Source organism: Ambystoma mexicanum, chromosome 3q, assembly GCF_040938575.1.
Source record: "Ambystoma mexicanum isolate Mex_15411 chromosome 3q, UKY_AmexF1_1, whole genome shotgun sequence".
NCBI classification, from domain to species: Eukaryota; Metazoa; Chordata; class Amphibia; order Caudata; family Ambystomatidae; genus Ambystoma; species Ambystoma mexicanum.
Genome location: NC_090926.1, coordinates 323,459,975 through 323,474,374, shown reverse-complemented (window position 1 = coordinate 323,474,374; position 14,400 = coordinate 323,459,975). Strand labels below are relative to the sequence as shown.

At 44.5% G+C, this 14,400-nt stretch overlaps 1 protein-coding gene and 1 non-coding gene across 2 annotated transcripts in view; both read right to left on the bottom strand.

Moving 5' to 3' along the window:
* CCNJL (cyclin J like) overlaps positions 1-14,400 on the bottom strand; it is a 124,480-nt gene that overhangs the window by 33,925 nt on the left and 76,155 nt on the right. The window lies entirely within an intron of this gene.
* LOC138448220 (small nucleolar RNA SNORA74) lies at positions 9,318-9,515 on the bottom strand. Its single transcript, XR_011260063.1, has one exon. It is a non-coding gene; the product is annotated as a small nucleolar RNA SNORA74 (small nucleolar RNA).

Genomic DNA, 14,400 nt, shown 5'->3' with positions numbered 1-14,400 from the left:
CCAAAAGGTTGTGACGCAAGGGGGCTTCCCCCCTTCCCTTCCCCCTCCTACTCCTCCCACCTGCACTCGATTTGTGGGGCGTTGAGGGTCCGGTGTGTCAGTCCTGTTATTGCCGTCTCCCTTTTTGGGGGGTTACTCCTGGCCTTCTCTGAGATGCTTTAGTCTTTTGCTTATATTCATATGTCTTTCTGTACCATTGGGAATAGTACCTCCCTTTGCTAGGCTTTGCTTCCCCTTGCTGTCCTTGAACGTCCTGATGCACCACTAAAAGGGTCGAAAAGTGTTTTGGATTGGAGATGTTGCAGTGTATCAGTTTTTAAGGCTTTTAGTGCCCAAAACATTTTCAGACCGAATAGCTGGTCTCCCCTCAAACAGCATGTCGAGCACTTCGGCTTGTACGTCTGTACACTTTAGCCATGCATGTCTGTGCAACACTGCCCCATTATTAATGATGTGGTTGGACACTTCTCCCTCATGCAGTATCGCAAGAGCCTCCTTGCGCTGATCATCCAGTAAGCTTTCTAGTATTGGTCATAGTGTGCCATGATAGCCAACCAATTTGCCACTTTAACTGTCGTTGCTCCAATAGCTAGCACTTTCTTTTCGAAAGCATCCACCTTTCAGATTTTGTTTTCTGGTGGAGCATTTGGTGCCTTGGGGGGTGCGACTGCCTCCCTGCTGTTGCTGAAACCACCGATCCCAGAGTCTGTTTATAGGTCAAGCATTTGGGAGAGATAACCTGTGCCCTGAATTTCTTTTAGAGCATGCCCTTGAGTGGCAGTTCAGAGAACTTTTTTTCATGAGGAGACCTTCCTCCCAGACGTGATCCACGATTGGTATTCAGGTAACTGATTTGCGTTTAGTGTGCATCAGATCAAAAAAGGACACCGCCTTTTTCTGCTTTGATGGTGTCAATCCAAATTCTTCACTGGTATGGGATCTATGCCACTATCTCAGTCATCCCGTGGCAGGGAATGGGTTTAAGTGGAATCTGTATCCAACACATCCCCACCCCCATCCCCATCCCCATCCCTGTCCGTCGTCAGTAGCTCACCTTTTTCCAGTTCTTTAAGTTGGGAACAAAGTCTAATGGGCGAAGCCTGTGGAGATTTCTGTAGCCACTCTGGTGTGCCTCAGTCCCTCACTATAGATCTTGTAGGGGATGTCTTCTTGGCTTTGACATCGGCCTGTGTGGAGATCATCTCCTATGCGGGGATGTACATGGTGATAATTTCCCCTTCCGTTCTGCTGACCTATCTGGCGATCTTGGAATAGGTGTTTTTATACATAGGGTAGTGTTTTCTGGATGGGCCTGGTACCTCTGGAGCGTGAAGGCGTTTCCCTTCTCGTAGCACTAGTTCCTGTGTCAGCGGTAATCTCTTATCCAGCTGAGATACCAATTTTTGGAGCAAAGATAATACTTGCAGATACAGTAGCATCAGCGGATTAACTACTTTTTTCAGTGTCGCAGGTGAGTGTTATGGGTCTCTTCAGATCACGGCCCTCCCCTAGGCCCTGCTGCCTGGTAAAATGAATTTTGTAGTCCACACCCCCACCGATCGAAGTGATAAGTTTGGTATTAAGGGTTGCCATCCTGTCTAGTGATGTGCAGAAATGGAGCAAGAGGGAGTCGCAGAGCGTTTGTGTGGGTGAGGTCTGGGTAGTGGTGCAAGTGGGTTTCACGAATTCAGAGATAATCTTGTGGAGCTCTTTGCTGCTGTCGCGACAGTTCAGGATTAGTTTGTTGTAATAGGCCTTTTTTGCCTTACTGATCTCGGATTTGTAATTACGGTAGATCTGCCGAGAGTGATGTTCACCATTTGCGCTCAAGAGTGTTATTTTAGTTTTTGAAAGTCTTCAGGTGAGGCGTTAACTATTGAGGGGACGGTCCATTGCGAGATGGTGCGGGCGTGGGTGAGCGGACGTAGTGATTCTTTAAGCCAAGAGTCAAAGGATTAGCTGGTCAAGGGTCTATCTGAGGTCGGTGGTGCTGGAAGACTGTAGCAGGGCGTCGGCTAGATCAGGTAGTACCTACCTTTGAATCTATGTCAGAGTGACGCTACCGCAAAACCCGAGGGAGACCACAGCCAGCTCGTCCAGATACAGAATGTAATCCAGGAACAGTGGTCTTCTACGAGTAATAAATCATCCACTCTAAACACTCGCCTCTCCTACCGCTATGCTCACTCTACTTTACACCAATGCAAAATTGAGCGCAGCATTACCCCTTCGATCAATTTCGGCCTAGCTGCACACAAGAACAATACTCCATGAGCACCTAAACATCCTGCTAGAACGCAGCTATAACCCATGAAAAAATGTATATACACATTTAAAAGAAAACAAAAAAAAGAAAAAAATATTTATTTTCGGCCTAGCTGCACACAAACATTCTACACAGGCTTAATGTCGTCAGAATGCAGATCACTGAAACCAAACACCTGACTGCACACATTTGACCGATCTCTCACCATCAATCCACCTAATGTTACGATGCAGCTACCATCAGGCAATCACACTTGTTGCACCCACATGGAGTGCACCCAAGCACCCTATACTACCCTACTCTATCGACTGACCTGGACTGCGGTCCCCCAGGGCGTTCAACCCACAAGCGCTTTCAGATCATACCAATGATCTATAGGGCGCTATATAAATGCTCAATAACAATATCTGGATTTTGCTGTGGAGCCACTGGTCTTGGCTGTGGGGCTACCGGCTTTGATGGTGGGGTGCCCTGCCTTTGAGGAGGCATGGGTGTGAATAATCAGAAGACAGGTGAGTAACCCTGTTCAAATTCCGAGACTATTTGGTGGTCTACTTTTTCTGGCAAGATGGAGGAGAATGGAGACAGCAAAGTGGATCTCTTGTTCTCTGGTGCAAATTCCTTCTAGATAGGTTATTTAAGCAATGTTAATGGAATTTGTAGGCTTACAGATGGCTCCCAAAGGGGCAGAGGAGCCATGTCTTCAAGCATGCTCTGTAGGCTGCTGCACCAGTCCCTTTAACTCCCCTTTATTTTGACTGACCAGTCAACATGTCCTTTTGTGCTGGCACCATTAACAGTGAAATTGATGTTTGTTGGGCCTTAGTTGCCTTCTTGCATGGCTGTGACGATGAAGGTTTTGTGATCCTCTTATGCACAAACTACGAGGTCGAAGGAGTGGTAGTCAAAAGATGTTTGTTGTGGACAAGCGTGGGATAATCGACGAGTGGTAGACGCAGTTTTTTTGTTGTAGATTAGCATATGATAACCCATACACCGTTGACGAGGTCGCCATCAGCGATGGGGTTGTCGGCAAAGGGGTCACAAGTTTGACAGTGATGTTGACTTGGCAGATTTATTCATTGTCGACTAAGTCTTCTCGGATTCACTCGTGTGCTACTTCGCCTGTTGTTGAGATGGTCTTCGAGTGTGTCGCCTAATGGGCATGCTTCGCGGCAAGGCCTGGTTTTTCTGGCTTTTGATTTGTTAGAAGAGGATGGAAGTCTCTCTTCAGATCTGGCTCTTATGAGCATAGGGTTTAATAGAACCTCTAACAGCCACGCTTTGGGGATTCTGTCTCTGAAGGAGGCTACTTACCCTCGTTCAGCCAACACACAATGGGCCTTTGCATCTCTTTCAATGTTTTTGCACTGAAAGAATGGCAAATTGTACAATCCTCCTGTTTATGATTTCGGTAGAAGCAATAAATGCACCCAATACGCTTATGACCGTCAAAGTTCTTATCTCACATGGTTTCAAGAGAGATTTCTTGAATTTATGCTCCATTTTAATCCCTTCCCACTTTACTGATGTAAGAAGGTTTAGGTCTTGTCTGATGAAGGAAGGATGTTCCTGGTTAAGCTGTATTATGGTTTTGTAGAGAACAGTTCTCTCACCGGAGAAAAGGGTTAAGAGAACTCCTCAGCATGACGTGCAGTTAGAATCTCAAGATGGCCTCCAGGGTTGGGCTAGATAGACATCCATTGGGAGAGGCTGAATGCACCCAAAAGGACAATGATGGGTTACAAAAGTGAGCCATTTTTTCCCTTTATTGTTTATAATGTAATACTGAGGATACAGAGGATTCCCAGCCTAAGACTGGAAATATTCAAAGCATGCAAATCCAATGCTGGAGAAGGGAGAAAATGCCATGCTGCATAGAATGTCAGAACACCCAATACTAACCATACATTCATAAGACTGAACATTTGTACTTTGGGTACACGTACCACAAAAATGCAGAAGAACCAAGATTCCTGCCAAGCAAACTGGGACAACCACCATTAAAGAAACACTTCAGACAATCTTCTGTGATCAAGATCAGATTTAAAATTAGACCATCTTGACACATACCTCTTCTACATTCTACTGTCCATTTTAGCACGGTTTGCACTTTAACTGGCATTAGAAGCTGGCAAAAAAACCTTTGCAATGCCCACAGCAAACTGGACTTCAAACCAATCTTCTCCCTTAAACTTACTCTTAACCTTTAATTGTTATATCGTGTCATAGTAAACAGATCGGATAACCTATTCACAGCAGCCACCAACGTGTGTTACTTTGGGAGAACTACAGTAGTAAATGTATATAACCAGAGTAAATTAGGCAAAAGGGGCAAGACCAGACCATGTGTCTAGCATTGCATGGTCTTATAACTCAACATGTCTTTGATGGCTTTCACCCAGTTCAACTTGTTTTCGGTTACCTAATGTATCATAGTATATAGCCCCAATGCGCTTTGTAGTAGGAACGGCCTCGGGGACCGAAACTTCAGTTGTGGCAACGTTCTAAGAGGAGGCTTAAGGTGCATGTGTTCATTTGGCCTTGATTAGGACTTAGGAGGGTTGGATAGGCTCCAGGAAGCAACCCAAGAAGTCTGGCATGTGGACAGGTGCTGAGGGAGGTCACGGCAGAGCACTAGTGCTGGAGATTCGATATGTACCCAGATAGGCCGAATTTGTCGTAGGCTGTCGCTGTATTCTAATGGCAGAGGCGTTGAGGCAAGTCTGGTGTATCAGTGCGAAGCGGTTATGTGACCAGCTAGACCGAATTTGTCATAGCTGCATTCTAGAGTGCGTGGATTGATAGCCACCCTGCAGCAGATGTCCACTGAAGTGGAGCACTTATACATACCTTAAGCACAGATGGAGCTGCCTCTGTCATCTGATCTTCTGCGAGGAAGAAAAGCAAGCTACATTTGTAGACTTTTCTAGGCACTATGGACTGGTTACCATTAGGTCTACCAAGTGCAATCTTCTAGGTGGGAAGACAGGCTACCATAGAAACTAGGCTGAAGTGATTCTCTGAGCGCAATAGACGTTACATTTATCGTCTAACATAGCATTCACGTCCTACAAACGCTAACCAAAGCTGTCTAATAAGCGCAATATCAAGGAAAGCTGCATGTAACCATTGTGTTACAATCGCAAACTTCATGCAGTTTTAAGTGCAATGATAGATATATATTACACAGCCACGCTAGTGGCTGTGTAGTTATGGTTAAGTTGCTGTTTCCATAGGAAGAGCACTTTTTGGGCGTCTTATAACTTCGCTCCCCCTGGACGAATCCTCACCAAATTTTTTTTGCAAAGTTTGGTGATGTTTGGTCCAGGGGGGGAAATTTATAAGGGGGGGTTCGGGGGTACCAAAACATCTTTTCCCATAGAATGAATGGGGGAAAAAAAAAAAACTTTGCGCACGCCTACAGCCCAAACCGCTGGACGGATTTTCACCAAATCTGCGGCAGGAGGAAGACCTTGGTCCCGAAAGCGTGCTTTTGTAAATTTGGTGCCAATCCGTCCAGTAGTTTTTTTTAAAATGACCAAAAAGTATGTCTAAAAAATATTGTGATATCTATGTCCGCTCCGCGGTCACACTTCCCTGTTCGCTCTGCGGACAAGAAACCGATTTGCTAATCTGTAGCGTCATGTCCGCGATCATGTGGCGCGTTCACTGATTGGTTGTGGAACAGCGTGAAGTGCGTCAGATTGTTTCTCTGTGCCCGCCACCTTTCATTCGTGTTTTGGTGTACGCGGACATCGCCGGTAACTCAAAAAACGTGACACCATTGCACTTGTTACACTTATGAAATACTGTTTCGGAAGGTGAGCGTTAATGAGACAGGGAGGGGATGTGGCAGCATGAAGTCAAAAAGTGGTGTTTTCTTGTCACCAAAGTCATACAGTAAATTGAAAGTTGGTGCTCAATATACGGCGAAGAATTACTGTGTCTGTGTTACAATCTATTTAGAATAATATTGCAGTCAGACTGGCGTCCTCGAGTTTGAAATCTGAGGCAGCCACGTGCACCGTTTGATGGAAACAGCAGTTCTGCAAGTGTATGGGAGTAGCGGTTCTCATATGTTGTCGCAAAGTGAGAATGTATTTGCATTCTGAGCGAAGGTCACTTGCTTTGCTTTTTTTGGTTGCGAGCTCAGTAGGCCCACGCTTCTGACTGAACCCATAAGGGTCAATTTTTTTTTTGATTTGAGCAAAAGGGATAATTCAGTAAGAATGCAGAGAGTGAAAGTTTGCAAAAAATACCATTTCATAAGGTTATGTTTTAAAAACGTTTGTAAGGCACATGAAATATCAGTTAACAAAGATTCTTTGGTGCAAATACATTGCTGTCCGACTTTACCGAAAACAATGGAGATGGTAAATATCATGAAATTTTAATTTTGACGACTCTACACCGGACCGAGTTTAAATTTTTTATTACCAGAACAATAATTTTGACAATATAACTGAAGTACTATCTTTCTCTGTTTTCATTTTTTTTCACTTACAGAGAGTGCAGATTCTCTGCATTTGTAGGGATTGCCGTCAGGCATAGTAATAGTAGCGCCTGCCTTCTGCTTCCATCCTCCCTCCCCCCCCCCTTTTCTCCTTTTTTACAAGCACTTACTCTTATCACTGTCCTGGACCTCTGATAAAGAGCTTGCCTGCCTCCCCCTCCTCCTCCGTGTCTTCTCCTCCCCTCCTCCTAGCACTACCTTGATTGTTCATTGATCCTCAAGATAGTCACCTGTTTGTTCTTTTCCCCTCCCATTCCCTCCCCACCCCCCCACTTCCTCCCCTCCTTTTGTCATTTTTGCACTGCAACAATTGCCGTCAGGCATAGTAATGCTACTGCTTGTATTGTCTCCTTTTTTCCTCTCTCACCTCCATTATTTGTTCCATGCACTTGTACTATCTGTTATGATATGATAGTTATTTCCACATTCTGATTTGCTTCAAGGACCTGTAAGAATGTAATTGTATTTTCCCTTGTTTCCCTCCCTCCTTGAAGCGCTTTGAAACACATTGTGTATAGGCGCTATACAAATAAACAATCAATATTACTAGACTCACCCATGTTTAACGCCAATATTTCTTTAAAATGTCACGTTTGACCAAATTGCTTTGTGTATCAGTTTGCACGTTCTTTTTTGAAATCACGAGATGTAATTTGTTATTACTTGAACATTATTTTTGGCATTGTAACTGAAGTACTATCTTTCTGTGTAGTTGTCATTTTTTTTTAACTTATGGAGAGTGCAGATTCTCGGCGTTTGTAGGCTGTCACTAGATTTACCCATGTTCAACGCTCATATTTCCTTAAAATGTCATGTTTGACAACTTCGATTTGTATATCAGTTTTCACGTTTTTAGTGAAATTGTTTGCTAAAGGTTGGGTATTGATACGTATTTTTCCTTAAGTTTTCCGACCAGCTACATCTTGCCTTACTGTGAATGCCATGGTTCCAGATGCCGAGTAATGGCTTTTTTGGACGCCAAATGCAACTGCTCGTGACTGGCTGCCTGTCCGTCACAATTTTATGGGATGATCGCGCTGGCCTCCTTTGTACATACGCAGCAGTGGCCATTAGGAGTAACATAACATCTTTTATGGTGGTGTAAGCCGAAGGTCATGGCAAAGTCTTGGAAATCACTGTGCAACCACAGAAGTTGCTTTATCGAAAACACATACTTTGTGTATGGGAAGAGAACAACGTGTGCCTCACCATTAACATTTTCGATGACACCCATAGAAACAATGTTACTATTTGATTGAAAATGGGAATAGTCCGATGGTCTCTGACAGTTCATTGTGAAATAAAACTACTTTACAAATTCTGAAATGTTAATGTTTTCTTTTAAAAACCAGATTATTATTTCAAAATTTAACGTGCTACGTTGTACATCGCTGTATGTTCATTTTCAGGTTCTGCGTCACGGCACGTAGGTGCTTATGGGCACATTTGGCTACGGTGGAGAGGAACCTAATCCAAAAAAGGTGTACAATATCATTAGGGTTGGTTATGTGGCGAGATGTGGGAGTGTTTGTGTTACACAAGTGTTGGGATGTCGTTAAAAAAGTGGTGGTATACGTTTATTGACTGAAGGGTTGGCTGCAGCTATGGGGAGTGGGCAGATTGTCGGGGTCGTGTTATAAGCTCATGATCCGCACAATGTGGCTACTGCCCATGACCAGAAGGGACAAAAGATAGGATTACAGTGGCCATGTCCACCTGGGACTGGCTTTGTGATAAAGTTGTTTGACATGAGGATACATTTGAAAGGGAAGACAAAAGTAGTCGTGGTAATATGTTAACAGGGTTTCTTTTTTGCAGGCTGCCATGGAAAGCGAAGAGGGGCCCTGAATGGAACAACCGCTTTCCCTTTCTATGGTGGCCATCTTGGAAAAAGGATGTTTTCTAATCCGGGACGCCCCAGGCGTCCCGGATTAGAACCAAAAATCCTCCTTTTTCAGTACCACGCATTACTGCTTTGCAAATCTACATTGTTAATGGCATTCATTCCCCATTTTAGGGGTGGAAGTGTCCTTTACTGAGAAATATAAAGTAGATGGAGTATATGCATTTAAAAAATATATATTTTTACACTGTGAAAGGTGGTTCTTAAAGGAACATTTACTTTGTGTATGGATGGCTTTTTTTTGGAAGCACAGCTCAGAAGGAAAGGTGTGGACGGAGATGAGCAAAGCATGCAGGGTCAGTTGGTTAATACCATATGCACCACCAAGGCCAGGGGTCTACAACCTTTGGCTGCCGAGAGGTTTTAGATTATAACTCAATCAGCCCTAAACAGCCTAGTCAATCATGGAGCTTGGGAGTCGTAGTGCAAAACATCTGGAAAGCTGCAGATCCCTGTGAGCTACATAATCAAAAGGTTGTGAACCAGTGGGTTTGTCCTTTGGGGTTTCGTAGGTCAACAAGTAGTCCAGTTGCCCTGGCCTGAATAATCACTTGGATTAAAAAAGAAAAAGCATGCAATAGACCTTTTATCGCTAGTTCTCGGAGTGAAACTACACATGTTTTGCATGAAGTATTGTGTGCTTCCAAACTAGCACTGAACAGCCAATGCTAACATTCAGTGTACTCTTAAGAAAGCACGGCACAGCCTAATGCAGATTATTGTCCCCAAAACGGAGACAACAACGGGCTTAAATAGGCAGTATCCTAATCTTCCAGCAGTGTAACACTGTCACAGGCACGGCAAAGCATGGACAGCTGACTACCGCTGGGACGAGAGGCTACAATGTCTGCAAAACGTCAGTGCAGAGAGGGCCGGGGGGGGGGGGGGGGGGAATGTGTGCAGATGTGGAACGTAACTGCATGTAAACAATGCAACCCCGGGTGATACAGGCTTGGGAAATGCATGGCAGGAGAACCGAGCCGAGGGAAACGCACTGATGGAATGGTGCAGAGGACGGACTTGGTGGTAGTAAAGCTGGTGGGACATTGGACCATATTAGGTTTGCAACTCGGGTAAAGTGTTGCTGCCTGCAAAGAGAAGGATGTTCTCCCCACAATTAAAGGTGTCGGAGCTTTCACAGAAAGAGTGACAAATGTAAGTACTACTTTAAATAAGTACAATGAAGTGAAGTGAAAATGGGAACCGTGTCCTTCCCCCCCCCCCCCAACCTAAACTGGACTGGGCAGTATCCCAGTGGTGTAGTCAGAGAAATGCAGGGGGGTGTTTGGACACAGCTATGATACGCTTCACACGATCTACAAATCCATTACACTCTGGATTGGTAGAAGAACGTAAATATACAACAGAGACCCTTCAGTTTACAATATTCTTGGACAGGCTCAAAGACAGACTGTGAACCATTAGGGCTCGGAGCTTTCCCCAGGGATACCCTGCTGTACTGAAGACAGTTTCACCACGAAATAGATGATACTCTGGAGGTGTTCCCCGATCTACCACATGGAGCATAGGCTACTTAATGACCCACTAAAACCAGAAAAAAAAATACAGTAATTTGGATATATAGTTGGAATAACAATATCAATTTAGAACTTGGAGTTCCTGTGGAATAAGAAGAGGCAACAAAGCAGTCCTGTCCCTTGTCCCTTTAATGTTTGTAGAAGTGGAGATGTGCCCAACGGGTTCATCAGCTAGTACTAGATGTACCCTAGGTATTCTTCCTTAACATTCTAAAATATTCAAAGTTAATGTCACATATTTAGTTTAGTTTGCATATGCATGTTTTTAAGGCACCAGTTGGCCTGGGGAGCCAAAAGTAGCTTGTGGTAGCTCAGGCTAACCAGGCTCTTCTAGACTAGAAGCAGCCAGGAGCTAAATAGCTCCCAGCAATTTAGAACCCTGTCTAAATGTTACCCAGCTAAACTATCAGCTCAACTGTTTTTATTGCCAAGCAAGCACACACACAATCTTGAAAACTACCTTGCAACATTACCAAAGTCTTGCCTAACCACTAAAAGCTCAAATTCGGCGGGCACAAGGATTTCCTGCATATATGCAATAGTCGTATTGGTTTACTTCCCAATAGCAGGCTTATAGCTCACTCAAAAACAGGATATCTACTCTGCATCAGTCATGTTTATTTATCTAACATTTGTAAGGTGCGCCAAGTCCTAGGGCATCTGGGCGCGGATTACACATTTGATTACATTTAAAGACATGAAACAGTAAAGACAGTCGGCATAGATTGGGCCATGGCGTCATCCTAAAGATACATGGGGGCTTAGCATGCATAGTGATTAGAAGCGTCCAGGGCGATAGCATAATGGCCTATGGGTCTTACGTGAAATGCCATGTTTTAAGGTTTTTACAGACGGACCAGTGAGATGCAGCAGATCTTAGGGAAATTGGGGGGGCATTCCAATGTTTTGCAACCACGACTAGGAATCTGTGACCCCCCTGCCGTTTCTCATTTTAATTTGGGGATGGAGAGGAGGTGTGAGTGGGCCGTAGTAAGTCTGTTGGATGGAGATCTGGAAAATGTATTAGAGAGGTATTTGGGGGTGGCGTTTGCAGGCATTTGTGCGTGATGGGGAGTTTTGAACATAATGCGATCTCAAACCGGCAGCTGATGTACTTTTTGGGGAATATTCAGTGCAGCTCTTGGGACATTGTTTTGTATGACCTGGAGTTTAATGGTGACAGTGGTCGGGCCAGCGAAGAGGGCATTACAATAGTCTCTCCTGGATAGAATCAGTGCCCTGGCTAGCGCAATGCAACTTTCAACAGTCAGGAATGGTCTGCAGCCGTCGATATGTTTGTAGGTGTAAACTGCCGCAGACAGTCGCATTTATTAGGGAGGGCGAAGAGTCTAGGTAGACACCCAAGATTTAATTCTTTCAAGACAGGGATTGAGTTCCCGTCTATGACAAAGGATGTGTAGTCAGTTTGTTACAATCGGACCGAAAACAAAAGGGTCTGACTGCACAAAAAGTCTGAAAAATACTACCACCAAAATGTTTGACTTACCAGTGTAAGTCCCACTCCAATAAAGACCCCTGTGCTAGGAGGCCACATCCATGGCAGAGGAGCACATAATTACAAATAACTCCTAGCAGTAGCCGTATACTACACTGATGTATTGATTAGCACATTCCTGCTTGATGCCATCTCGCTACACCTTCAAGGACTGCTACGAAGAGAACCATGTCGGTCCTGTTTTGATCAGTGATACAGCTGCAAAAGCTGGGCTCAGGTAATCACACATTTGGGGCTAGCTAGCTTTCCTTGGCTTCTAAAGACCAGTTGAGCTCTTACGAAGACTGCTATAACATGGTGTGCCTCAGTAGAGGCAAATATGTTAACTTCTGGATTGAATGTGTTTTGGGGGTGGGGGCAGAAGAGTCATCTAGAAATAATTTGTGAAAAATCACTGTCAAGGAGAACACAGAACCTAGCAAGCATTGTGAAAATACTAAAATGATGGCAAACTGCAAAAAGGGAGTGTTTTGAAAAATGGAAAACTATGAAAAGTAAGATACAACCTATATGCAGAGGTAACGGGTATACTGAGCGAATGATGGATGTTAACATCCAGGATGTCAACAAATCTCATCTGGTGCGTTGAACTGGGCAAAGAGGGTGAAATATGTCCCTGCATGGGACATCTGCAAATGCAATGTAACCTGACTTTACTTTCAGTATGACGGGACAGCAATCTTTCGGCTGCTTGCTTTATTAGGGCGCAAGCCTGGTTTCCTAGTGAGCGGTGTGGTACTAGCATGAAATGGAACATACCAATCAATGATATTGCTCAGGTCCGGGTTTCAGCAATACCTAGTTGCAATCTCATTGTGGGGCCCTGAAGGACGAGAAGGTGGGGGATGTGAACTTGGTTCTGGACAACTTTGCAGAAATACAAGCTGGGAAACTGCAAACTGAGGGGCACCCTGAAACAGGGGACTTTTCACATAGTTAGGTTATTGGGACTTGTACCGCACACAGCTTCCATTTCTCATGGTCTCCAGGCATCCTGGCCAATCTGAAAAGTAAGGGAGTTGGGAAGGTTAGTGGGGATGAGAGGGAAAGGCTCAAGAGATCTTTGTTGTACTGTCGGTAGCTTCAGTTTGGAAAAACCAGTCACTGTATGCTAGCATGATTTTGGTGGAGTGGCATTTGTAATAAACAGAAAAAGGGGGTTGTTGCTGTGCCAGAGAAGAGGGACGGGGTTAGATAAATTAAGGTAACCTCTCAATGTAGACCTCCGTTTATCCAGAAAATTGATTTATGTTCTGGAGTACAAATATTGATTTGTTTAATTGGAACCAATTGCATTCAAGCCTATTGACAAAGAGATCAGAACAACTCATAGGTTAGAGTATTAAATCATTCTATATTCAATTTTGTAATTAAGGTAAATCAACATATGTATTACAGAGGAACGAAAAATCCAACATCAAACATACAAAGACATAAAATCACATGGAGTTGTTTTGGTGTTAATAGAAAGAAAATTCATGAGTTCATTCAAAAACAGTACAAACTACAATGTCTGTTGTGCAGAGGACCAACGTAAATCATAAGAACTAAAAGGTAACACCAAGGGAAACCAGGGAAAGGGGGATGGGGTGGGAAGATATCAGAAAATGCAGACAATTACAACATTCAAGAATTTGTAATCATATACAACAATGAGAACTAAGGTGGGTGTGGGAAAAGTCCCACAGAAGTTAAATGGAACACTTGGGCTGAGTCTTTCAAGTGTGGCTCATCAGGGTGGTTCTCAATTGACCACCATACCTCTCGGGCTCAAAACTGTTTGCCAAGGTTTGAGCTGCCTGAGTGGCATTTGTTTGCAGATGTTTTCGGTGTGTGTTGTGGAGGGATGCGAGAGCTTTGTAGTGTCAGTGGTTTGTGCTCTGCCTTCTCAGAGCGTCCGCCGCCGTGTTCTGCCCTCTGGCTAGGTGAACTGCCAACAGATTCCTTCTTGTATTGCCCAGAACCGGAGCTGCATTGCCTCTCTGCACAGTGGTAGTGACCTTACGCCTCCTCTCTTGTTGAGGTATTACTTAGCCACTGTGTTGTCCGTCATTATCAGGACATTCTTTCCCTGTACAGAGGGCAGAAAATCCTTGAGCGCTAGTCTGATTGCCCTGAGCTCTAAAAGGTTGATGTGTAGTTTGGACTCCGATGGAGACCAACGACCGCGGATTGTCAGTTCATTGGTGTGGGCTCCCCACCCCGTGAGTGAGGCGTCTGTCACTACAGTCATCTCTGGCCATGGTTGCCAAAAAGATTGTCCCTTGAGAATGTTGTCCTCGCAAGCCCACCAAATTATGTCTTGAGTAACTTTGCTCGGAACTTGCAGAAGGTCCGACATGTTCCCTGAAAATTGGGACCACCGGGTTCTGAGAGCCCTATGAAGGGATCTCATTCTCAATCGCGCCTCTGGCACCAGAAAAATGCAGGATGCCATGAGACCGAGCAACCTCAGAAAATCGAAGGCCGGAAGATGTTGGGCATTCTGGAATTTTACTACCATCTGCTGAATGTGTCGAGCTCTCACCTTGGGAGGCGAGGCTTTCCCAGATAAGTATCCAAGACTGCTCCGATGAACTGGAGTCTCTGGAATGGTATCATATGGGACTTCTTGAAATTGAGGGAGAAGCCCAGTCTGTGGAGGGAGTGGCAGGTGATACA